Consider the following 24,566-nt stretch of genomic DNA (forward strand, 5'->3'; position numbering starts at 1 on the left):
GCCTCCATACCCCTCTTACTTCAGGTGTACTTTAAAGAGACTCTGAAGCCTCCAGAAAACACTTTTTATTTTACAATGCTGTTAAGCATAAATGCCCCCTCTGAAACGCTGCATCCCCGTGGCTGAACACTCAATCCCCCAAACACCCGGGGCAAAAATCCACGACTTTCCAGGACGAGGATTTTGCTGCCTCGGGGAGGCAAAGCTTAGTGCGGTAGCTCTGCCTCTAGTCCAATCAATCTGCGCTGATCGCCGCCACTCCCCGCCCCTCTCAGTAAAAGAAGACTGAGAGGGGTGGGCGGAGGCGGAGATCCGCGCAGATTGACTGAGTAGAGGCAGAGCTACTGCTCAAAGCTCTGCCTCTATGCGGAAGCGCTGCCCAAATCTTCCCCAGGGATTAAGGGGGGATTAATTAAGATTTCAGCCACGGGGATGCAGCGTTTCAGAGGGGGCATTCATGCTTAACAGCCTTGTAAAATAAAAACAGTGTTTTCTGGACGCTTCAGACTCTCTTTAACTCCTTAATTGGCTGTGTTCCAGCCACTCAAACCAATCACTCTCCAATAATCTACTTCTATATCAAATCAAATCAAAATTAGCTTTGTTGGCATGACCAAGATTCATACAGGCATTGCTAAAGCAAGGGGAAATGGGAGACATGGTAGGGGTGGGATAGGGGTACAATGGGTAAGCAGTCCAGTGACTATACCTTCCATCTCATTGGGCCATAAGATGAGCAGCCACCAGACTGATGTACATGTACAGACTGCTGGTAAAGATGAGGAGCATGTGAACTTTTACAGGCATAATGCTGGATACACACAATGATATTCCCCGTCCAATCGATGAGAATCGGACGATTATTTCTGACATGTCCGATCTGCTCACGTTTGATAACAGACAGGATAGATTTTCTGAAGTTATCACGGGAAAATCAACCCTGTTATTAATCGGGAGTAGTTTTGACATGTACACAATAAGCAACTTCCTGTCAGATTACCCATCAATAAGACAGGAAATTGTATCGCGTGTACCCAGCATTATGATTTGGTTTTTATCAGATAAACATTTAGGGATGATTTAGCTTACATGTTTTATACATTCACTTTCATTTTAATAATGACATTTTTAAGTATTTAACATAAAAAATTTTTTTTGCGGAATCGCCTGCATTCCACCGTGGACGAAATCGCACGCGGGTGCGATTCCGCAGGCGTTTTTGCCGCGATTTCGCATGCGATTCCGCATAGGTAAGGTATATGCGAATTTAACCATGTCACTGCCTGTGTAAATTAACATTAATACCTATGCGAAATCAAAAACGCATGGTCACCCCGCATGCGATTTCCCTATTAGATACATAAGCGGCGATTCGCGCACATTCCTTCTGCACGCGAAATCTGATGGCTCTGCCGTGCAGATTTCTGCCGCCCCAAAAAACGCTCCCGCAGCCGCACAAGTGGAAACGGCCCCATCCACTTACATTGCCTATGCGAATCCGCGTGCAGTGCCCGCATGCGGATTCGCTATAGTGGAAACGAGCCCTCACTTAGGCCCGGTTCATACTTGCATTGCATAAACGGATCAGTGAAAACGGATCTGATAACCGGTCGATCGGATCCGTTGTCACTCCATTTGCCTTCTGCTGCTTCTGTTCCCTTTCCCCATATGGACCCCCTTCCAACCCCGCAGACCCTTCGTCAGCAAAGTGGATTTATAGAAGTCCATTTCTTCACTAGTTTGAAGAAATGTTTAGTTTTCTCATTGCCACCAATGCAGTGGTCCGAAAAAATTGTTGCAGGGAGAAAACTTGCGTTTGAACGGATGGATGTGAACAGATCCATAGGTTAACAATGGATCCATTTGCATCAATTCCGATCTGTCCCCTTTCGATTTGGGAACAGACCATTTTTTAGTGCTAATGTGAACCCAGGGCTTAGTGTCACAAAACAAATAAAGAAATCCTGACTTACACCTAACATACTAATGTGTAATCTGCCAATACTATGGGCTCTATTCTCAAAGGTTTCCCGCATGCGGTAAAGTGCATGCGGGAAGTTACCGACCAAAACACCGCCACATTGAAATTCTCAAAATGTTCGGCATGTTTTTTCCGCATGCGGAAAAAGTGTGGTAAAAGTGCGGGATTCATGCGGAAAAATTTCCGCAAAAGTCGGTATTTTCCGCAATAAAAGATCAATTCTCAAAAATGTTCAGGCGCATCATTTCGTCGTTAATTACCGTTTTTTTTATCACCTACAAGTAGTAGGTGATATATTCCGCATCCCATTGACTTTAATGAAGTCTGGAGGCTTAAAGAGGAACTGTAACGGCAAAACGTCCCCTGGGGGGTACTCACCTCGGGTGGGGGAAGCCTCAGGATCCTGATGAGGCTTCCCACGCCGTCCTCTGTCCCACGGGGGTCTAGCTGCAGCCCTCTGTACAGCCGTGACGTAATATTTACCTTCCTGGCTCCTGCGCAGGCGCTCTGACGGCTGTCGGCTCCGAAGTAGGCGGAAATACCCGATCGCCGTCGGGTCCGCTCTACTGGGCAGGCGCAAGTCTCCGGCGCCTGCGCAGTAGAGCGGACCCGACGGAGATCGGGTATTTCCGTCTATTTCCAAGCCTAAAGCAGCCACAGCACCCCCGCTGGAGCCAGCAAAGGTAAATATTGAAATTACAGTCGGGCCTGTCGCCGGCTGTTCAGAGGGCTGCAGCGAGACCCCCGTGGGACGCAGGACGGCGTGGGAAGCCTCATTAGGATCCGGAGGCTTCCCCCACCCGAGGTGAGTACCCCTCAGGAGATCTTTTCGAAGTTACAGAGTCTCTTTAACCTCCTTGCCGGTCTAAAAAATCCGGCAAGGAGGCAGCGCCGCACAATATTTTTAATTTTTTTTTTTTTTAAATCATGTAGCGAGCCAAGGGCTCGCTACATGATAGCCGCTAAGCGGCGGCATCCCCCCACCCACTCCGATCGCCTTCGGCGATCAGAGTATGCAGGGAATCCCGTTGAGAACGGGATTTCCTGCAGGGCTTCCCCGGTCGCCATGGCGACGGGGCGGGATGACGTCACCGACGTCATGGACGTCGGTACGTCATAGGGAATCCCGATCCGCCCCTCAACGCTGCCTGGCACTGATTGGCCAGGCAGCGCAGGGCTCTGGGGCGGGGGGGAGCGACTCTGCGCGGCGGATTGCGGCGGATCGGCGGCGAGCGGCGGCGATCGGAAGTTACAAGCAGCTAGCAAAGTGCTAGCTGCTTGTACCAAAAAAAAATGATGCAAATCGGCCCAGCGGGGCCTGAGATATCCTCCTGCGCAGGTTACCCCGAGCTGAGCTCGGGATAACCGGCAAGGAGGTTAAGGGCTGTGCTTGCTGGACTTTAACTGTTTTTTTTAAACACTTTTTCATGCGACCTTTTTACCGCATGATTCCCGCATGAATAATGGCTGTTTCCGCATCTTCTTTTCCGCATGCGGCAAACATGCAGAAAATGTTAGAGAATGCTGAAAAAATGCGGAGTTTACCGCTGGCGGAATTATGGTGGTAAAATTTTGCGGAAAAGTTTGGTCTTTGAGAATAGAGCCCATTGTGTTTCTGAGCCAGTCAAAACACACTTAATAATGCAAAAGTAATTATCATTTTTCTTTAAAACATTTGTTCTTGAAGTAGTAACTGCTGCCAGTAGGACAGTAATTCTGCCCTGAGTGCTTCAGTCCTGGCACTGCTGTGTGTTTTGTGACCTGCCTTTGCTTTCATCTCATTCACTGTAGGAGTCTAAATGACTGCATTGTGCTTGGAAGGGAATTTCCTGATGATACAAGATGCTAGGAATCTCTCTGTTTCTGCTCACCCCCTCCCTCCTTGAGCCACATCCAAGGACCGCTCACATGCTGCTGGAGCATCACACTAGCAGCGACCAAACCATCTTGGGAGAGAGGGGTGCCTGTCATCCGCAGCTGAGTGGGAGGAAACCTGTAATGACTTCCAATAGAAGTAAAAGGTGTGCAGACTCAGCTGCCCGTGAACTCATCACAGTGCTATTATTATGGAAATGCATAAACATGGCAGATCCGCAAACAGCTGACAAACAAATGCTCCTGCCAGTATATTTCAGCTACCCGCGAGCAGTGCATGCTAGTTAGATGAATGAAAGTGTCCCTGTGATGTGAGTGCATCTTTGTTGCTAGTATTTCATACATTCCACTTCTTCTAAGTAGCCGATAGCAGGACCAATTCATTTGGCATTCTGCCAGCCACAGCATAAAGACGCATTGAGATCGCAGTGCGCATGTGTGGACCTCTACCACCTTCTCTGCTGCCCCTCTCTGTGAGCTTCCCTGCAGTCTGGGGGAAATGCTGCTTTTACATGACGAAGTCAGCGTGGCAAGCCCAAAAGCCCCTTTCGTCATTCTCCATGTAGGTAGTCAGTGCTGCCAGGACTCCCTATACCAGCCGCTAGTAGAGCATCCGTGCTTGCTGGAAGATGTACAGTCAGCCAGCACCACTGAGCTCACACTGTATGAAGCACAGAAGATGCTCAGCTTCTCAGCCTGACAGCAAATAACCCGTGAGTGGAGCTGGCTTATCAAGACTAGCGTGAAGAAAACCAGAGAAGGGATAATACAGCTGCCCAGAGGAACCAATCAGAATACTTTGTTTTCTTTATTAAAGACTAATTTAGTCTCATAGTTTAATGCACTTGATAGTAAATGGAATGCAGAACGTTTTGTGCATTGCACACCTGTACTTTTCTGCAATGGCTATATTTAATATAACTGAGTACCTGGCTGGGTTCTGTACCTCAATTTACTGTGTTGGGCAGACAGCTGCCCTAACTCCTCCCCCTAACCAATCATCACTCTCATGCGGAAGGGATTGAGAATGAGAGCAGCTAATGTCTTCTTTTGAGCATAGATCTGAGTTTTCCCATTTTAACCTCAGCTGAGAGATTGTAGCCTGGTACACACATCCAATTTTGATTGGCCAACCATTGGCCAATTTTACCACTTACATGTAGTATCAGGATAGGGATGATCAATGATATGCAACATTTTCCAAGTTTATGAAAAAGCATGTAAAATGTTATGCAAATATTTATGCAGCTTGAAATTGGACCAATCAATTTAAATCTGGGTGGGACTTGATTGGTCCATTTCAAGCTGCATATATGTGCATAAAAAAATTACATAAATTTGGATAAACTCAGAAATATTTGCATATCATTGCTCACCCCTAATGAGGAGCTAATAATTTGGTTTTGATACAAAGTTATGGAGCCTGGAATTAGACCAGTCAGAATAATCATACATTCCTAACGCATCTAATTGGCCTAGTGTTACGCTGCATACATTTGCATACAATTCTCATGACATTTGCATTAACTCAAAATTATCACCATGACACCATCTTATTTTCCAATACTACAACTATACCGTAGTTAGGTCTCTTTTCCATGAGCATTTGATAGGCAGTGAACTGCCTTTGAAACTTTCACAACTGCTTACTGCTGCCTGGCAACTGCTTGCTGAGCACACGGTTCAACTGTCCTTGGAAAAGAGGCCTTAGGCCACATACACACATCAGACCATAGTCTTTGGAAAATGAAAGATCACAGACCAATCTTACCACCCTTCATGTAGTATAAGAGCCATACTCTACACAGTCTATTCTATGGAGCTGAACTCCCCATCAGACAGAAATCTTTGCAAGATGCTGCACACAAAGATGCTGTATAGACACAAAAGATCAGTATCTGCAAAAGATCTGTTCCTGCCAAAGATCCGTTCCTGCAAATTGCATTCATAGTCTATGAGATCTGCAGATCATCATACACACATTATTTAACTGACATTGATCTGCAGATCAGATCCACCAGGATGGATTTTCAGATCTGCAGATGATTGCTTGATCTGCAGATGAATGTCAGTTAAATCATGTGTGTATGATGATCTGCAGATCTCATAGACTATCATTGCAATTTGCAGGAATGGATTTTTGGCAGGAACAGATCTTTTGCAGATACTGATCTTTTGTGTCTGTACAGCATCTGTGTGTGCAGCATCTTGCAAAGATTTTTTTTCTGATGTGGAGTGCAGCTCCATAGAAAAGACTGTGTAGAGTATGGCTCTTATACTACATGAAGGGTGGTAAGATTGGTCTGTGATCTTTCATTTTCCAAAGACTATAGTCTGATGTGTGTATGAGCCTTTAGAGTTGTATTTCCCATTTCCAGATTTGTGTGTTCAAAAATATTTAAAGTGGACCTGAATTCTTGCACAGGACAGAAGGAAAGTACAGAGAAATGCACCTTGTATGTATTTAGAGAATTTAGCCTCTTGAATTCACCCTCATCTGTGAATAATCACAAGTTTTAATTTGATCTCAGCTGAGTCAGCTGGCTGCCACAGCAGTGCAGCTAATTGGTAAACACAGGATGTTAATATTATGTTTGCTTTCATGAAAACAGAAAGTAAAAACACTGCAGATTTATTGCAGGATTTGTATCAGCTGTAACAAAGAAATGTTTTTCTTTATAGGTTAGTATGTTGCTGCTTGTTGCAGAGAGGAAGTTCTGAGTTCAGGTCCACTTGAAACCATTCCCACATCCTACTTTTTTTTAGATAGTGAACCTGAGGGGAACCTCAGGTAAGAAAACCCCTCCTTACCAAAGAAGAGGGAAGCCTCTGGATAAGTGTTTTCTCCTTATTTTATTAAATTAGTTATTCTAGTATTTGTCTTGCAATTCACAAAAATCTGTATTGAAATAATGTTTGCTTTGCATTTTAGGTTATTTTTTACTGAAACTCTGCATTTTTAACACAGCTTATACTCTAAGGCTAGATTTCCATTTATGCAAAAATGGCCCGATTCCCCGGCCACAAATTCAGATGGAATTTGGCAGCCTATAGAACTCGGAAACAGTAAATTCGGGCGCCTGAGGCTAGTGGACAAATCGGGCGCCGCCATTCACTTCTATAATAAATATCGTTTAATGGGCGCCCGGTAGGAAAAAAGGGCGCCGGAGAAAACTAACGTTTTAAAAGCGGCGCCCGGAGACTTAATGTTTTATTACTGTTTCTCATGATTACACATTATTTAATGATTTATACATGTTTAAATATTATTTTTAAACGAAAACCAGTACAATATTTTTCCCAAACATTATTTTTAAACGAAAAACATTTTTTTTTTTTTTTTTACATTATTTTTAAACGAAAAAAATAACAGGGGGGTCTTAGGTTTAGGCACCAACAGGGGGGTCTTAGGTTTAGGCACCAACAGGGGGGTCTTAGGTTTAGGCACCAACAGGGGGTCTTAGGTTTAGGCACCAAAAGGGGGGTCTTAGGTTTAGGCACCAACAGGGGGGTCTTAGGTTTAGGCACCAACAGGGGGGTCTTAGGTTTAGGCACCAACAGGGGGGTCTTAGGTTTGGGCACTAACAGGGGGGTCTTAGGTTTAGGCACCAACAGGGGGGTCTTAGGTTTAGGCACTAACAGGGGGGTCTAGGGGTTAGGGGTAGGTACAGGGAGGGTTACTTAGGCACCAACAGGGGGGGTCTTAGGTTTAGGCATCAACAGGGGGGTCTAGGGGTTAGGGGTAGGTACAGGGAGGGTTACTTAGTAATTTTTTTTTTAAACGTTATTATGCGTTTCATTATTTAAACGAAAGATTAACGTTTTTACAATTGCCGATTTAATACACATTATTTAATGATTTATAACGTTTAAAAACATTACTTTTAAACGAAATACATTTTTAAACGTAATCCATGTTTATCGTTAAAAACCTGGCGCCCTTTTTTCCCATCGCCCCTTTTTAACGTACGCATAGAACTCCATGCAGAGCATCCGAATTCGTGGCAGGGGAAAAATCTGAGGCCCTGCAGCAAATGATCGCGTCACCCTTCCGAATCCCATAGCCATGCTAGAGGGATTCGGCTGCGAGACACTTCACAGCTGTGCCGGCATTGCGTCTAACAAGACGCATGCACGCACAAGAGGAAACAAGGCCTTACCGTTCCTAAAACTGCGGGACTCTTTTGAGTCTGGCTCATGTTTTAAGTCACTATAAAACATACTAATAAGTTCCTTCATCAACCAGAATTTTGGCATGAACTTTAGATCAGAGTAATTGTCGATCACGCGGCTGCACTAAAAAAATGACGTGGACATAAATATCAACATTTCCTTGTCCTCCTTTAACTAATTCAGAGGACCAATAGGCTGTAAAATAAGTAGTAACTAGACCAGGTAATAAAATAATAAGTAACCAGACCAGGTAATAAATGACTATTATTTGTATCATTTTCATGTAATTAAAGGGAAGAGATCACAGAGATAAAACAATGTCTTCTATTGGTGGATATGTGGTTAGGGATTTTGGCACATTAACCAGGATAATATTACATCACACTCAGGGATGGTTACAGAGTATTGATGGTGTGACAGCAGCTGCATGCAGCATCCAAGCCAAGAGATTCGTTTTAAAATAAATCTAGAAAGGCCTGATTTTATTAGAAAAAAAAAAAGTCTCACTGTAAGTGCCTTTATGAGAATAACGTCACACAGCTGTTACTTTACTAAGCTTTCAGCAATCCCCACTGTCAGTGTCCGTTATGATTGGCCAATCAGTGACCAATTTTACCATCTCCATGTAGTACAAGGGTCAACAGATTGTGTAGGTTTAGAATTGGCAAAGTAGTGCGACAAGGTTGCATACTGTCTCCTTATTTATTTAACTTCTATGCCGCATATGTAATGCAGAAAGCTAATGTGGATGAGTCACATCCAAACCAAATAGCTGGCAGGGATAATAATAATCTGAGATGTGCAGATGACACCACGCTGATGGCTGAAACTGAGGAAGAATTGAAGAGCCTAATCATGACTGTCAAACAAGAAAGTGCCAAAGCTGTTCTGCTTAACTTCAAGAAAACTAAAGTCATGTCATCTGCTCCAATGAACAGCCTATAAACAGATTTAGAAAAAATAGAAGTCGTAACAGATTTCATCTCCCTGGGATCGAAGATCTCTGCAGAGTGTGACTGTACTGTAGCTAGGAGATTAAGAGATGCTTGTTACTTGGGATAAAAGCTATGGCAAACTTGGACAAGATACTAAAGGGTAGATATGTCACTTTACGAACAAAGATCAATATAATCAAAGCTATGTACTTCCCAGTAGTAGTAGTAGTAACATATGGCTGTGAAAGTTTGAAGCCTCTTTAGGATCCAGAGGCTTCCCCCTCCCGAGGTGAGTACCTTCAAGGGGCACTTTTTTCCTTCCGGTACACTTTTAGTGAGATACTATAAATCAGTGTAGTGCATTCTTACTTACTTTTTCATTGTTATATTGTTTGGATATGCTAAAAACTTGTGCAACCTTTTTTATTTGTACATTTTGCATATTCCAAAAGGGTAATAAAGTAGCTAGCTGAAATAACGAGTTAAAACAACCTAATCTCAGCTGGAATTATTGAAATGAGAGGATTGGGAATTGTAATGCAAATACTATATGATATTACTATGTACAAAGCGCAACCTGTTTATGTAAAGAAGAAATATGGCTACTCAATATAAACCGTTGAGTCACATTATTATGACCACCTGCTAATATCCAGAATAACTGCCTTTGGCAAAATAAACACCAAAAGAGCCACCTAAATAACATTGCCTAGGATGTAATCAACCACTGATATCAAAAGAGAAAAGCCATCCATATGGCAAACAACATGTAATCAATGACACGATTATCTCAAACTATCATAGAAATATAATTTTTATTAATGGAGAACAATTCATATAAAAACAATTAAAAACACCACGTTCAGCACATGTGGACATAATAATACACTGTAATATGAGTAGTAATACATAAATCTCACAATGATCAATACAAAAATATATGCACCTGGGGTCTGACGGAAAGAATATGAATATAATCACCTGGGCCACAAACACCAATGTCCTAACAAACACACATGGGGAGTAATGACCCACTAAAGGTGAATGATGTAGTAATCTATAGATGTAATAAACATGTATGGACAAGGAAGTTGGAGCCCAGCACCTCCGTAAAACTAATACAATATGAAGACTATCTTACCAGAAAGACACCCCAGGAAATAAACGTCCACTGTGCTGTCCCTCACATGTATCGCAGCTGGACTGCTGCTTCTTCAGAGGAAGCAGCAGTCCAGCTGCGATACATGTGAGGGACAGCACAGTGGACGTTTATTTCCTGGGGTGTCTTTCTGGTAAGATAGTCTTCATATTGTATTAGTTTTACGGAGGTGCTGGGCTCCAACTTCCTTGTCCATACATGTTTATTACATCTATAGATTACTACATCATTCACCTTTAGTGGGTCATTACTCCCCATGTGTGTTTGTTAGGACATTGGTGTTTGTGGCCCAGGTGATTATATTCATATTCTTTCCGTCAGACCCCAGGTGCATATATTTTTGTATTGATCATTGTGAGATTTATGTATTACTACTCATATTACAGTGTATTATTATGTCCACATGTGCTGAACTTGGTGTTTTTAATTGTTTTTATATGAATTGTTCTCCATTAATAAAAATTATATTTCTATGATAGTTTGAGATTATCGTGTCATTGATTACATGTTGTTTGCCATATGGATGGCTTTTCTCTTTTGATATCAGTAACTGCCTTTGGCAACACAGACAGCCACCACATGCCATGGGCATGACTCAACAAGATGCTGGATTGTTGCTAGCGGTAACTGGAGCCATGCAGACTGCAGTGCCTTACAACACTTGCTGATGGGTGCATGGTTATGGTTCCAGTCATTGAACTTGTTGATCGAGGTAGTCCCAGATGTGCTCAATTGGGTTTATGAGAGAATTTGGAGGCCAGGGAACTGAGAACAAAATGTGACTCATTGGATAAAGCATCCCTCTGCCAGTCAGTGCAAGCCAGATTTTAGTACTTATGTGCAAAGTTCAGCCATTTGTACGATGAAACCTCTTGAGCAAGGGTGGAGTCAACCAGTTGCCTGAGCCCCATTCACAAGCGTTCACTGCACAGTCATTTTCAACACACATCTGGAAACCTCCTAGTTCGTTTTTGGACAGTGATTTGGTGTAAGGTAGCGTGTTGATCGGAGACCTCCATCTTGCACAGCAGGCGTTCACCTTTCACACAGTTGCTTCTTTGGGTCACTGAAAGGCTTCCATTAGTCCACTCAAGCTGCACTTTAACCACAGCATCCCAGGAAAAGTTCACAAAGTCCACCCTTCCCAAAATGAAGGTTGCACCTTGGATCCTAGATAAACTTTTACTCATTGCATAATTATGTTCCTTTCATATAGTTTATATGGCATTCCTCAAGCCAAATACTTTTTTTGTTTTGTTTTAATACTCTAATTCCCTATAAACTAAACAAGCCTCGTCCACAGCTTTTCAGAGAGCCTTGGCACTCAGTCCCAGGTAGCAACGGCTTATGGGACCACAGTCTGGGCAGGAGGAGGAGGTTACTAGTCAGAGATTTCAGTGGCAGAGTGGAGGAGGGAGGGGGAGTGAAATTTTCCACAGGCTGAGGGTTGGAGATGCTATCCGCTTGCCTCAGTGTAGTGTGACAAACAGAACATGGCTGCCCTCATTGTATCACAGCAATAAATGAGCATACACTTTTGAAGCTGCAGCTAGATTTGCTGTGTACACCTAAATCTAAACTTTAGATAAGATATATAGACAAGTAACTTGTTATAGTTACTTTTTCATCTTGGATCCGCTTGAAGAAATTTTTTTTTTTACTTTACCAGCCAAGGTACAATCTTACATCTGACCTTGACCACTCCCCACATGGGCTGGCCAATTTGGGAACTGGACACACTTCTGGCTTTGGCCATGTCAGGAATATATTGGGATGCTGATGCTGTTAAGGATAATACAGTAATATATTTTCATTTTCCCATTTTTATATCTGCTGTGGTATGTCAAAGGTGTAGATATGCAGGCTAGATTCATGGACTGTTCATGTATTTGTGTGGGTGGGTCACTAGACCTACATTTGCATCTAAAGGGGACTTCAGTGAATAGAGCTTGGGTAATCAGACAATGGCAGAAGTGAAGTGTTGAAGTCCTTGACACTTGAAACATTTACACTTCTGTTGAGGAAGTGAAGAACTCTTGACTAAGTCAGGAAGAGTCGCTGCACCAAAAGTTGACATGTGTGTTAAACACTATTTCATTGTGAGCAAATTGAATTATTGGTGGAGGTGCCAATTATACCCTGTAAACCACATCTATGGGGAGGGGGTGGAAATCTCTGCAGACTTTAAAAACGGAGTCAGGAAAAAGCCTTAATCAAGTTTCCACCTGGAGTTGAAAGCCTCACTTCACAATCTTTTGATGTATAGACTTTTACCTGGAAATGGAATATGTCGGAGATTTAATTAAAAACTAGTTCCTCCCCTCCCCAAGGAAGTTGCAGCCTCCAGGCGTATCTCACAGTATAAAATAGCAGCTAGGATAACCACAACTTGTAGTTCTTGGAGGTAGCTCACACGGCTAGAACTAACCTGGTTCCTGACCAGAAGTGCGTACTCGCGCAACAACGCCAGATCGATACGCTGGTACGTTTTATTTCTCCGTTTATTTTGGTAAGCAAAATCGCTTTGTGTGTGTAACGATTGTGGAATTCTCTCCGTGATCAGCGCACAGGGCGTGCGCTGACACTGCGGAAATCCTCCACAAGCGTATAATTTGAGGGAACCCAGGAAAAGGTGCAATGCACCTGTAAAGGGAAATTCCTGTCGACAGGTGGAGCTGTGGAGTGCAGAGGAACAGCTCCTCTGCCCTGCCACAGACGCCAGACAGGAATTGTACGAAGGGAAGAAACGCAGGGCAAGATAGCCCTGAAAGAGAGAGATCAAAGCGACAGAGGGTATGTGTGTCCACCAATCTAGTCGCCACCCTGCGACGATGAACACACAACCATGAAGATAAAGTGAGAAGGCAATCGCCAGAGATGGCGATTGCTAACAGCGACACAAGACCGAATAAGCACAGATGAGAAATGTATGTATGTCCACCAATCTAGCCGCTAACCTGCGACGGTGCACACACAACAGAAGAAACCAAGTAAGAACGCAATCGCAAGAGAAGCGATTGCGGAAGAGAATGAGCACAGGGACAGAATGTATGCATGTGCCCCAATCTAGTCGCCAACCCGCGACGGTACACATACAACAGCAGATATGAAGTAGGAACGCAATCGCGAGAGAGGCGATTGCCAGAGGTTACACAAGGCTACAGCAAGGCAGAGCACGAGAGTAGCAAAGGCACAGCAAATCATACAATGAGAAGATAAGGAAAATAACAAACGCTAACTAAACGCGAACACCGCACTCATTCGCAACAGTGCACGCGTTTATGCGCGGTCTCCACGTGATAAGCACAACAGAGACAAGCACGCCTAACTAACCACCGACAGACAAACATGAAACAGAGGACGCGAGCGCTTGCTTAACGGTTACCTCACCGAGCCTCCAGCAAGCGTTCGTAGCAAACAAGACAGATACACGAAAACAGGAATAAGTGAGAGATAGGATCCACAGCACTAGCGCAAGGCGAGTGCGATCCAGGCAAGACAGAACAGAAGGGGCTACCAGTAACAACCGCTGTTTCGGTTAGCACCCAGACACACAGAACAATCTCCTGTCGACCACCGCTGGGACAGGACAATCGTAACAGACAAACAAACAGATATGCAATCCTAACTGCACTAGGGAACCTGCCTAGTGCAGTTCCAGGAATTACTCTAAGTTAATCTTTAAACAATGAGCAAGGCTGACACTCCAGGAGTGTTTCACAGGACTAACCCTTATGACCAGCCCAGGTCTGTGATATCACATGGTATATATAGAGCAAGCCTACAAAGGATGTGGCTAGGCAATCTGCATGACAAACGTATGCAAATTCCTCAGCAGCAAGCTGCAAAACTAACAAAAGGTCTCTCTTCCAGAGACCTGCAGAATGCAGACCTGAACAGTGGTCAAAAAGCTGCCTGCCTGCGCAGGCAGCCGAGCGGATCCTCACAGTGTGTATTTTTGTACTTTTATATGTGTAACTTTTTATTTAGTTTTTTTGTAATCTTTTGTATATATTCTGTTCTGCATTGTTCCACGTTTTTATGAAATATTAAATCGTTATTTAATAAGCTTGACTTCTGCTGTGCTAAACTAACACTCATAGCCTAGAAGAGATTGAAGTGCAACTGTGTAAAGTCCATGCCTATTTGTATGCTTGAGCAACACTACCATATGAAATTGTAATTGCATTGTGTGTGGGGGCGTTTGTCATACGTTGGCCTAAAGCGCGCAGCTGACCCAACGTACGAAAAACGCCAGTGCGAGAAGCGACAGCAGAGTGGCTAACAGTATCGTTCGGAACGACTGTTAGTGTTTTTTTGCTTCACTACAGTGTAAGATTGCAACTGTGTGTGGGTGTGGGTGCGTGGTGTTCCCGTATTCGGTCTAAGCGCAAAGCTGACCCGAATACGAAAACGCGGAGTGCGCGCTGAGGACTCGACAGCAGAGTGGAAGTGTCTAGCGAACCGCTAGTGGTGGCAGTGAGAGGTGTTCTGAGGGGTCCCAGCCTTGTTTTAGCTTGACTAATGCTGCTTCCCCTTCCCCTCTCGATCTGGTCAAACCCTCAGTCGGGAACCGTATACACAGGCGTGCCGCGGGCCGGTTCTTGACAGGCCATACAGATACATCTAATACCATGCTTTTTCCCCACACAAACAATAACGCATTCTGACAACACTATTTGCATTAAACCGATTGCCATCATGTATACAATAAAATTAACTTTTAAAAGGCTCTAGATTGGCTGTAATGTTTTCCATATGGAAAGTAGATGGCTCCCTTTGGATTTCCAGCTACTGTTCCTAGGACAGCTGTATTGTAAACACAATGGATAAAACTTATGTGTAAAGTACACATGTGTCGGTTAACATAAATGTTTTCACAAGAAAGGAATTTATCACTCCTACATCAACAGCAGTCAGCTAACCCCGCACATTTCATGTGTCCTATAATGTTTCTCATGTACCATTTATCTACAACCAGCTTATTCAGAATAATAGATGGGGGCTTATCTCTGCAGAAATCTGGGAATTCTGACTCATCCATCGAGATAACGTTTTTGAGACTTTTATGTGAGGATGTGTGTGGGTGGATTGCTTCTTCAGAATGGGCCGACAGACCACTTCGACTGATTACTATGGCAAGGAAAACTGGAGCAAAAGTGGAGCAGTTGTCTAAAAAGTAATCAATCATCAAAATCTTTTTATGCCAATTTTTAGCTGAAATAATAATAAAAAAAAATCTACCCTCACACCATGTGATTTTTTTTTTTTGTTAGTTTATTTCCAAAAGCCAAAAGTGCACCAGGAAAGGAAAGACGTTTGAATCAGATTACACCATGAACAAGGTTGTGACCAAGTCTTTTGGCTCTTACACACACTACACACTTGCCTAAAGTCGGCTGAGGCGGCGATAATCAAGCGTGTGTGCGGAAGCCCCTGACCGCCATCCCCCAAGCGCAGTGGCGGACACAGCCAGCAGTGGGCCCCTGTGCAAAATTGTAATTGTGGGCCCCCTACGGGCAAAATATGGGCGTGGCTACAACCTGCAAAAAACAGGTGTGGATAGAAGCCGCGGCAAAAAAATGGGCGTGGCAATGACCGGATGAGGGCGGAGCTACCTGTAACTTAAAGCGAACCCGGGGTGAGGGTTTATTTCCTTTTACACAATACTAGTTGCCTGGCGGCCCTGCTGATCTATTTGGCTGCAGTAATAAACTGAATTACACCAGCAACAAGCATGCAGCTAATCTTCTCAGTTCTGACAATATTGTCAGAAACCCCTGACCTGCTGCATGCTTGTTCAGGGTCTATGGTTGAAAGAATAAGAGGCAGAGGACCAGCACGGCAGCCAGGCAACTGGTATTGCTTAAAAGGAGAGAAATATGGGGGCGTGGCTGGCGCGCTAGAGAGATGGACGCTTTCTAGTGCAGCTCAGCGTGACCGACTGCCTTAGCCCTGTTTTATAACTATTCCAGCGGCTGATATATTGCCATCTACCCCTTAACACCTTCAGCTTACCCCCGAGCACCGATGGGGAAGACCTCGAAAGGATCCAGGGAAGTCTCTCCCTCTGCTTCCACTTCTTCAACTCGGAAGCGCCGCGGCCCGCCGAGCATGGCGCCCTCTGCCTCCTCACTCTCGGACGCTACCGTTACCTCCCACCTCCGTTCTAGATCGGGTAGGAACGAGCACTCATCTCGCTCCACCGAAGCAGCCCACGACTGGACTCCTAAAGACTCCCTGATGCTTGACAAGTTCAAGGCTCTTCTCCACCGCGAACTAGACACGGTGGCTCATAAAGTGGCATCTCAGCTTAAGAGAGAAATCAAAGAGCTGACCACGCATCTAGGAGAACTAGACGACAAAGTGGACAAGATGAACACGGTGGTGGAGACACATGATAAAGATCTGTCCGAGATGAAAGCCGAGCTAACAGAAGCAAAACTGCGCCTGGAAGATTCAGAGAACCGCTCCCGCCGCAGCAACCTTAGGATTTGCGGGCTCCCGGAATCCATCTTAGACCTTAACTCCACAGTGACAGCGCTGCTACAAGAACTGATCCCCTCTACACCTATAGAGCGCCTCGAGTTTGACAGAATACATAGGGCCCTTGGCCCCAAGAAACCAGATGGCCCCCCCCCCCGAGATATCCTTATCAAGTTTACCTTTTACCGCACCAAGGAAACGGTTCTACAGGCAGCGCGGGAAAAAGAACCGCTTGTATTCCAAAGCCATCCTTACCAAATTTATGCAGATCTGGCTCCAACCACTATACTGAAGAGGAAAGAGATGAAGCCCTATACGGCAGCTCTCCGTTCACACGACATCAAATACAAGTGGGGATTTCCCTTCAAATTAATCTTTACCAGGTCCGGAAAGTCCTATGCTGTGTCTTCCCCAGATGACGCCCAGCAACTCTTCGAGCAACTCCATCTCCTTTTGCCAGTGGATAACAACGCCAAACTCCCCTCCAAGTCGCCTTCTCGGAGATCGTCTTCGCAAGGAGCGTGGCAGCAGGCTTCACCCAGCAGATGCTCACCCAGAGCTCACAACGGCTCTCACGGAGGATCCTCTCCCCGCCGCGACGACTTGCCCCCAGATTGACCGCTTGTTACTCCCGGGCTTTGTTATTCCATTTTCTCCAACGTGCTGCTGGATCATTTTCCCTATGATCACAATGCTTCTATCTTGCCATCTGCATGGACGGATGGGCAAGACTCCTCTTACACAGAAACCATAACGGCAGGCCTCGACTACCGAATACTCACCCCGGCCTCACATCAATAATCCAGGAGGACTCTACGTTTTGCCTCCGGATGGACTTTTACATCTTCACAAACTATGTTTGCTGGTTATTCAACACCTGGCTCCACTCGAACATTTTTCCTTTCTCCCTAACAGCACGCTGCCGCTCATCGGCTCTCTAGCAGGACGGTTGGGTAAGACTTTTTTTTTTGCTTTCTTATTTTTTCCCTAACCATATTAATGCCCTCATGGCTCATCTATATGACTACCTTCGTGGAACTTTATGTTTGGGCCCCCTTAGTCTGCCTCTCACGCACAACTTCACATGCTGAGACCTTATTTTTTTTTGCACCCCCTTTGTGGCCGTATTTAAAGAACCCCTGAGGACAACAATTGCTACTTAACACCAATATTATTGCTAAATGTTCTTTAATGGCACTCTGAAGGCGAACCTTCGGCACGTGAGGCCCCTCTACAAGCAGCACATCACCTGCCCTACCAGGAGCGGTAACACCCTGGATCACTGCTACACGGTTCACAAGAACCCCCCTGGGAAACTCTGACCACAACACAGTACACCTGATCCCCTCCTACGGGAGGCTCCTAGAGACTTCAAAGCCCATCACCAAAACCGTCAAAAAATGGACTGCAGACGCCAAACTGCAGCTCCAAGCTTGCTTTGAAACCACCGACTGAACGGCTCTGGAGGCACCTACCCTTGATGAATGGGCCGAGAACATCTCCTCCTACATCACCTTCTGCGAAGAAGCGTGTATCCCGTCCAAGTCCTTCAGGGTCTACCCCAACAACAAGCCCTGGTTCAACGACAGGCTTCGCCGACTTCGGAAACGCAAAGAGGAGGCGCACAGGTCTGGCTCCTTAGAGGAATTCAGAGAAGCTAGGCTCGCCCTGAAAAGAGAACTGCGATCGGCAAAGAGGGCCTACGCTGAGAAGCTGGGGCTCTGCCTCCAGTCCACCAACACACGGGAAGTATGGAAGGGCCTGAGAGCAGCCACAAACTTCAAACCAACATCCCAAACGGCGACCCCGAGCCCTCGACTGGCGGAGGAGCTCAATGAGTTCTACTGCAGGTTCGAGCAACATTCCAACCAGCCCGTAGGCAAATCCACATCGACCTCTGACGTACTCGGCGCCCTGGCTCCTAGCGCTGTTCGGGAATCCGAGGTACTCCGGCACCTCCGGAAGCTGAATCCCAGGAAATCTTCCGGCCCGGACGGAGTGTCGTCTGTCTGCCTGCGAACCTGCGCCGATCAGCTAGCCCCTGTGCTCACCTCCTTGTTTAAGCAGTCATTATCTGATGGTACAGTCCCCTCCTGTTTCAAGAGGTCCATAATTGTACCAGTCCCAAAAAAAACAGGCAGTTCCGAGCACAATAACTTCCGCCCAGTGGCCCTAACCTCTAACATCATGAAGCTCCTCGAGCGGCTGGTCCTTGCCCACCTGAAGAGGTCCACAGACGCCCTTTTAGACCCGCTCCAATTTGCATATAGGGCAAACAGATCCGTGGAGGATGCCATCAATGTCAGCGTGGCACACATCACTGAGCACTTAGACAGGCCGGCCTCCTATGCCAGGATCCTGTTCCTAGACTTTAGCTCAGCGTTCAACACGATCTGCCCTGACATCCTGATCACCAATCTGACACAGCTCGGAGTTGATCCCACTCTCCGAGCATGGATCAAGGACTTCCTGACAAATAGAACACAACAGGTGAAGCTCGGCAACTATTACTCCAGCATTCGAACCAACAATACTGGGGCTCCACAAGGCTGTGTTCTGTCACCTCTACTGTTCTCCCTTTATACCAACGACTGTATCTCATCCGCTGACTCTGTGAAGGTCATCAAATTTGCGGATGACACCACCATTATTGGCCTAATTGGAAGCAACGGAGAGCATGAATACCGGAGCGAGGTCGAGAGAATATGCAATTGGTGCAGGGAGAACAACCTAGTTCTCAACACAGCAAAGACTGTTGAACTAGTTGTAGACTTCAGGAGGAACCCTCCCCCCCCCCTCGCCTGTCCTCATTGGAGGAACAGAAGTTTCTATGGTGTCATCGGTTCGGTTCCTCGGCACGACTCTCACCAATAATCTGAAATGGGGGCAGAACACCACTAAAATTCAAAAGAAATCCCAACAGAGGCTGTTCTTCCTGCGCCAACTGAAGAGATTTGGCATGCCACGGGAGCTGCTGGCCAGCTTCTATACCGCCACCATAGAATCCATCCTCTGCTCCTCAGTCATTGTTTGGTACGCGGGCGCATCGGCCAGTGATAAACATAAACTGCAGAGGGTCATAGCTGATGCAGAGAGAATCATCGGGTCTCCTCTTCCACCTCTTGATCTCCTCCACTCCGCTAGATTGAGTAAGAGGGCCACCATGATCTCCCGTGACCCCTCTCACCCTGGCAGCCACTACTTCAGGCTCCTCCCGTTGGGCCGCCGCTTCAGGACTATACCATCCAAAACCACCAGGCGGAAGAACACCTTCTTTCCCCAGGCCGTTTGGTCACTGAACTCTGACTTTCCCCAGTCCGGCCTGCACTCATAATTGCCGGGTCGACAGCTGGTCCCCGTCGCTGCCTCCTCTGTATATCTGATTACTGCATTTCAAATTGTATGTGTTGTTGTATCTGTCTATGCCATGTGCACCACAAATAATTCCGATTATGGCTCTTGCTGTACTTGGCGAAATAAAACTGATTCTGATTCTGATTCTGATACCCCCCCTATACCTCTCCCTCCCCCCCTCCCCGCCTTCCCTCCCCCCAATCCCACCTAATATCAGCTTATACCCCAAGGTCGCTTTTAGCGTCCTTCCGTCACTGAGCACCCCTTTCCCCTCTTCCCTTTTCCTCCCCCCCCCCCCCCCCCCCATCCCTTCTTGCCTTCTCCCTTGAGAGTGCCCAATAGAAGTTTGTGACTAATGTTACAGTTATGCCTATGTGGTTCATTGCACGCTGTTATCCTGTTGCTTCACTGCCTATCATCCCAGATGATATATTGATTTTTACTGCTTATAAACTGCTTGTTCGGCGGCGCCATGGGAATTGGACGAACCTGCCACGAGGCAGTTAAGCCTTATGCCTTTGCATTTACCCTCCCCCCCCCCGCTTCTCATGGCGACCGCTGAATGTAGCTCTAATTCTGGTCACTGAAGGGTTATTTATACCTTAATATAATATGTCTTTCTATTTATACTTTACGTGAATACCATAGGCACCCTGACCTTTTAATGATCTTTGGGCTCCCCGCTCAGTGGCTACCCAGACAGCTCAGATATAACTAAATTGACACCCTCTCGCTCTTAGTCCAAAAGTTGATCACTACCTGGAGAATGTCCATTGGCTTTTTTAACCAGGACAACACACCCTAACCCTCACAGATAGCACCACCAACTCATTCTAAATTCTTAGCCTACACTAATTTTACAGCTGTCCCGATCACTGAGCGACTGAGCCTCCACATCTTAAGCCCATACCATAACAACCTTTCCATTCTGACTATATACTGACCCCACAACACATAATGGAAGATATAGGCCAGTGCACCTTTTAATGTAACACTGTAATGGTCCACGCCCACTCCTCTGTTGGCTAGTAAACGCTGCCTCTCACCCACCCCAAATTACTTATAACCCTCTTACCTTAAAGCAAACTCCACTATGGATTTCTCCCCCCCATCCCCGTTCCCTGCTCTCATCTGAGCACCGCCGCTGGTCACCTTCCAGTAGCACTGCACTCTTTCTAGCCGGCAGGGCAGTCGGTCATTATATGTCCCCCCAATGTACCGGTCAGAGTTCCCAGTCACCTGGAACTCCTCTCTTACTGAGATGTCGCTGTTGACCTATACTAGGTCAACCCTTTGGACCCTCTTGTCTTTTGGGTCCTCTGTAACCCTTACCTTCCAAGCTTCTGTCCTTCTTCTCTCTCTAGACTCTAGACTTTAGCTTGGCCTTTTTCCTTATTTATCTTCTTTCCTCCCTCTGCCTCTTTTCTCTCTCTCGCCCCCTGGGTCTCCCGCCTCACAGCACCACACTCCCGAGCTTACACCACCACTGATCCTCCATGAATTCTAATATTTTTAAAGTATTCTCACATAATGTTCAAGGATTCGGGTCCCCCCACAAACGCTCTAAAGCTTTCAACTACTACAAGGCCTGTCAGGCTGATGTCATCTGCCTACAGGAAACCAGATTAGACAAATCCTCCTGTCCCAGGTATTTGAGCCGCCATTTCCCTCTGGCCTTCTTTGCTTCTGCCCGAACCAAAGTCAGAGGAGTCATAATTGCTTTCCGGAAGAATTTACCTTTTATTTGCACTAAACAAATAGCTGACCCTACCGGTAGATACCTCATTTTACTTGGCTCGTTATATGACAGAGAGATCACTTTTGCTTCCTACTATGCTCCCAATGCACATCAATCCAACTTCTATTCACACTTTCTCTAAGTTCTTGCCCAACACGGCCTAGGGCAAATCATCATAGCAGGAGACACCAATGCTACCCTCAACTGTAAGCTTGACAGACAGAGAAACACCTCCTCCAGTTCCCCCTCTGACATATCTGACATACAGGGCACTAAAATCAAAGCACTTCTTGACAAATACGGTTATGTGGACACCTGGAGGGAACTCCACCCCATTTCACTTTCTATTCCAACGCCCATGACAGCTTCAGTCGCATAGACCACATATTCACCCAACAGAAATTCCTCCATCTAATCCCAGCTGCTAAGATACAAACTACTCCCTGGTCTGATCATGCACCAATTTCCATCTGCTGCTCACTATCTCTCCCACTTAATAGAGAATTTCACTGGCGCTTGAATGATTCCATGCTTTCCAGAGAAGAACTCACCAACCAACTTAAAGATAAAATTACAGAATATTTCGAAGATAATACGGGCTCTGTGCGCTCCTCACTTATCCTTTGGGAAGCTCACAAGGCCACCATTAGAGGCACCCTGATCAGTATGGCTAGCACTCTCAAGCGCCAGCGCAATCAGAAAATCACTGAGCTCACCTCTAAACTAGAACAGGCGGAACACTCATGGAAATGCTCCCCCACTCGCATCAACAGAATCATTAAAGATAGGCTCCGAACTGAGTTGGACCTACTCCTCACAGACAGAGTAGAACAACAACTGCGCTGGAGACAGCAACTGTTTTACTACAATGCCAACAAACCCCTAGGCCTCCTAGCTAGACGTCTTAAAAATAATTCCCTACACCCTACCATTTTAAAAGTTCGCGACACCTCTGGCCACGCCACTGCTAACCCCCGTAAGATAAGACATATTTGCTAGTTTTCTCTCCGACCTTTACACTAATGTACCTACCACCTCAGATAATGTCATCACAGACTTTCTAGACCAAATAAACCTCCCTAGACTTGATCAGACAGCGACAACTACCCTCAGTGCTCCCATCACTGTCCCCGAGGTTCTCTCTGCCATCAAAACTTTAAAGCTAAACAAAACACCAGGCCCTGACGGCTTCACAGCCCAATATTACAAGAAACTAGCGGGCTTACTCGCCCCTACCTTAACTAAATGTTACAATGAGCTACGAGAAGGCATACTTCCCCCCAACTCCATGCTAACAGCCCATATCTCTATGATCCCAAAGGTTGAGCAAGAATGTCATGTTGCCCACCAATTTCGCCCTATATCCCTCATCAACGTAGACCTGAAATTGCTAGGTAAAATCCTAGCTCTCCGCTTGAACAGGTTCCTCCCAAATCTAATTCATCGTGACCAGGTAGGGTTTGTACCCGGCAGGCAAGCAGAAGACAATACCAGACGTGCTATCCTTTTATCTCATTACCTACATTCCCGCAAAATTCCAAGTGTTGCCTTATCCCTAGACATCTATAAGGCTTTCGACACCCTCTCCTGGCAATACCTAAAACATGCCTTGAGCAGATGGGGACTGGACACGCACTTTTTGAATTGGATTAGCGGACTATATTCTTCACCTATAGCATCAGTAAGGTACTTTGGTCACAGCTCTCAGCCCTTCCCCATACAACGAGGAACGCGACAAGGCTGCCCCCTCTCCCCCCTCCTCTTTATCTTAGCTCTGGAACCTTTCGCGTGCTCCTTACGCGACAACACTGATATCAAGGGGGTAGAGAGAGCAGGTATCTCCCATAAACTATTAATGTTTGCAGATGATACACTACTGTTCCTCACACAACCTCTCATCTCTATTCCAAACGCCCTTAAGGCCTTCACACATTTTGCTCAAGTCTCTGGCTTAAGAATCAACATGACTAAATCTAAGGCCATGGGAATTCCCTTACCCCCACGTCTCTCTTCCCAGCTCCAGGATTCTAACACCTTTACATGGGTCCATCTCCTACCCTACCTGGGAATCACACTAACTCCTAACTATACCTCCCTGTTCGCAGCCAATTACCCTCCACTGCTGAAATCCCTATCCTCACTTACTGACAGATGGGCTTCACTTCCTCTTTCCTGGCTAGGTAGAATTAACTCCATAAAGATGTCCTTTCTCCCTAAACTCCTTTACTACTTCCGCACACTTCCTGTTAGTGTCCCCAGTCATTACCTCCGCATTTTCCAAAATAAAGTGCTAACTTTTATCTGGGGCCAGAAACACCCTAGGGTCAATAGATCAACTCTCTATGCCCACAAATTAGATGGAGGTCTTGGGACCCCCCAAATCTGCTCCTACTACCGAGCGGCCACGATAACCCAACTCACCCGAGTATTCCAAACCCAAGATACCCCTTTGTGGGTCTTCCTAGAAATGCCAGACAGCGCCCCCCTACTCCCAAGCACCCTACTCTGGCTACCTAAGAAGACAAGACCCACCTCTCTCAGCCCCCCTATGCTCCATAGCCTCCAAGTCTGGGACTCTGTACGATATTCGGCTAAACTTTTGTCCTCATACCTCCCTCTTTTACCACTTATTAATAACCCCCTTTTCGCCCCGGGATATGAGAACCCCGCTGCTTTCCGCTGGTGGGTAGACAAGGGCTTCACCAGGGTAACCCATTTTCTCACTCCCAGAGGAGTCTGTTCCTGGCCCACCCTTCAGGAAAATTCACAAGTACCACCTAGGGAATATTTACGTTACTTGCAAATTCAGCACTGGATACAATCCCTAATCCAATCCACAGATCCCCCCTACAACACTACACCATA

Source organism: Hyperolius riggenbachi, chromosome 3 (assembly GCF_040937935.1).
Source record: "Hyperolius riggenbachi isolate aHypRig1 chromosome 3, aHypRig1.pri, whole genome shotgun sequence".
NCBI lineage: Eukaryota > Metazoa > Chordata > Amphibia > Anura > Hyperoliidae > Hyperolius > Hyperolius riggenbachi.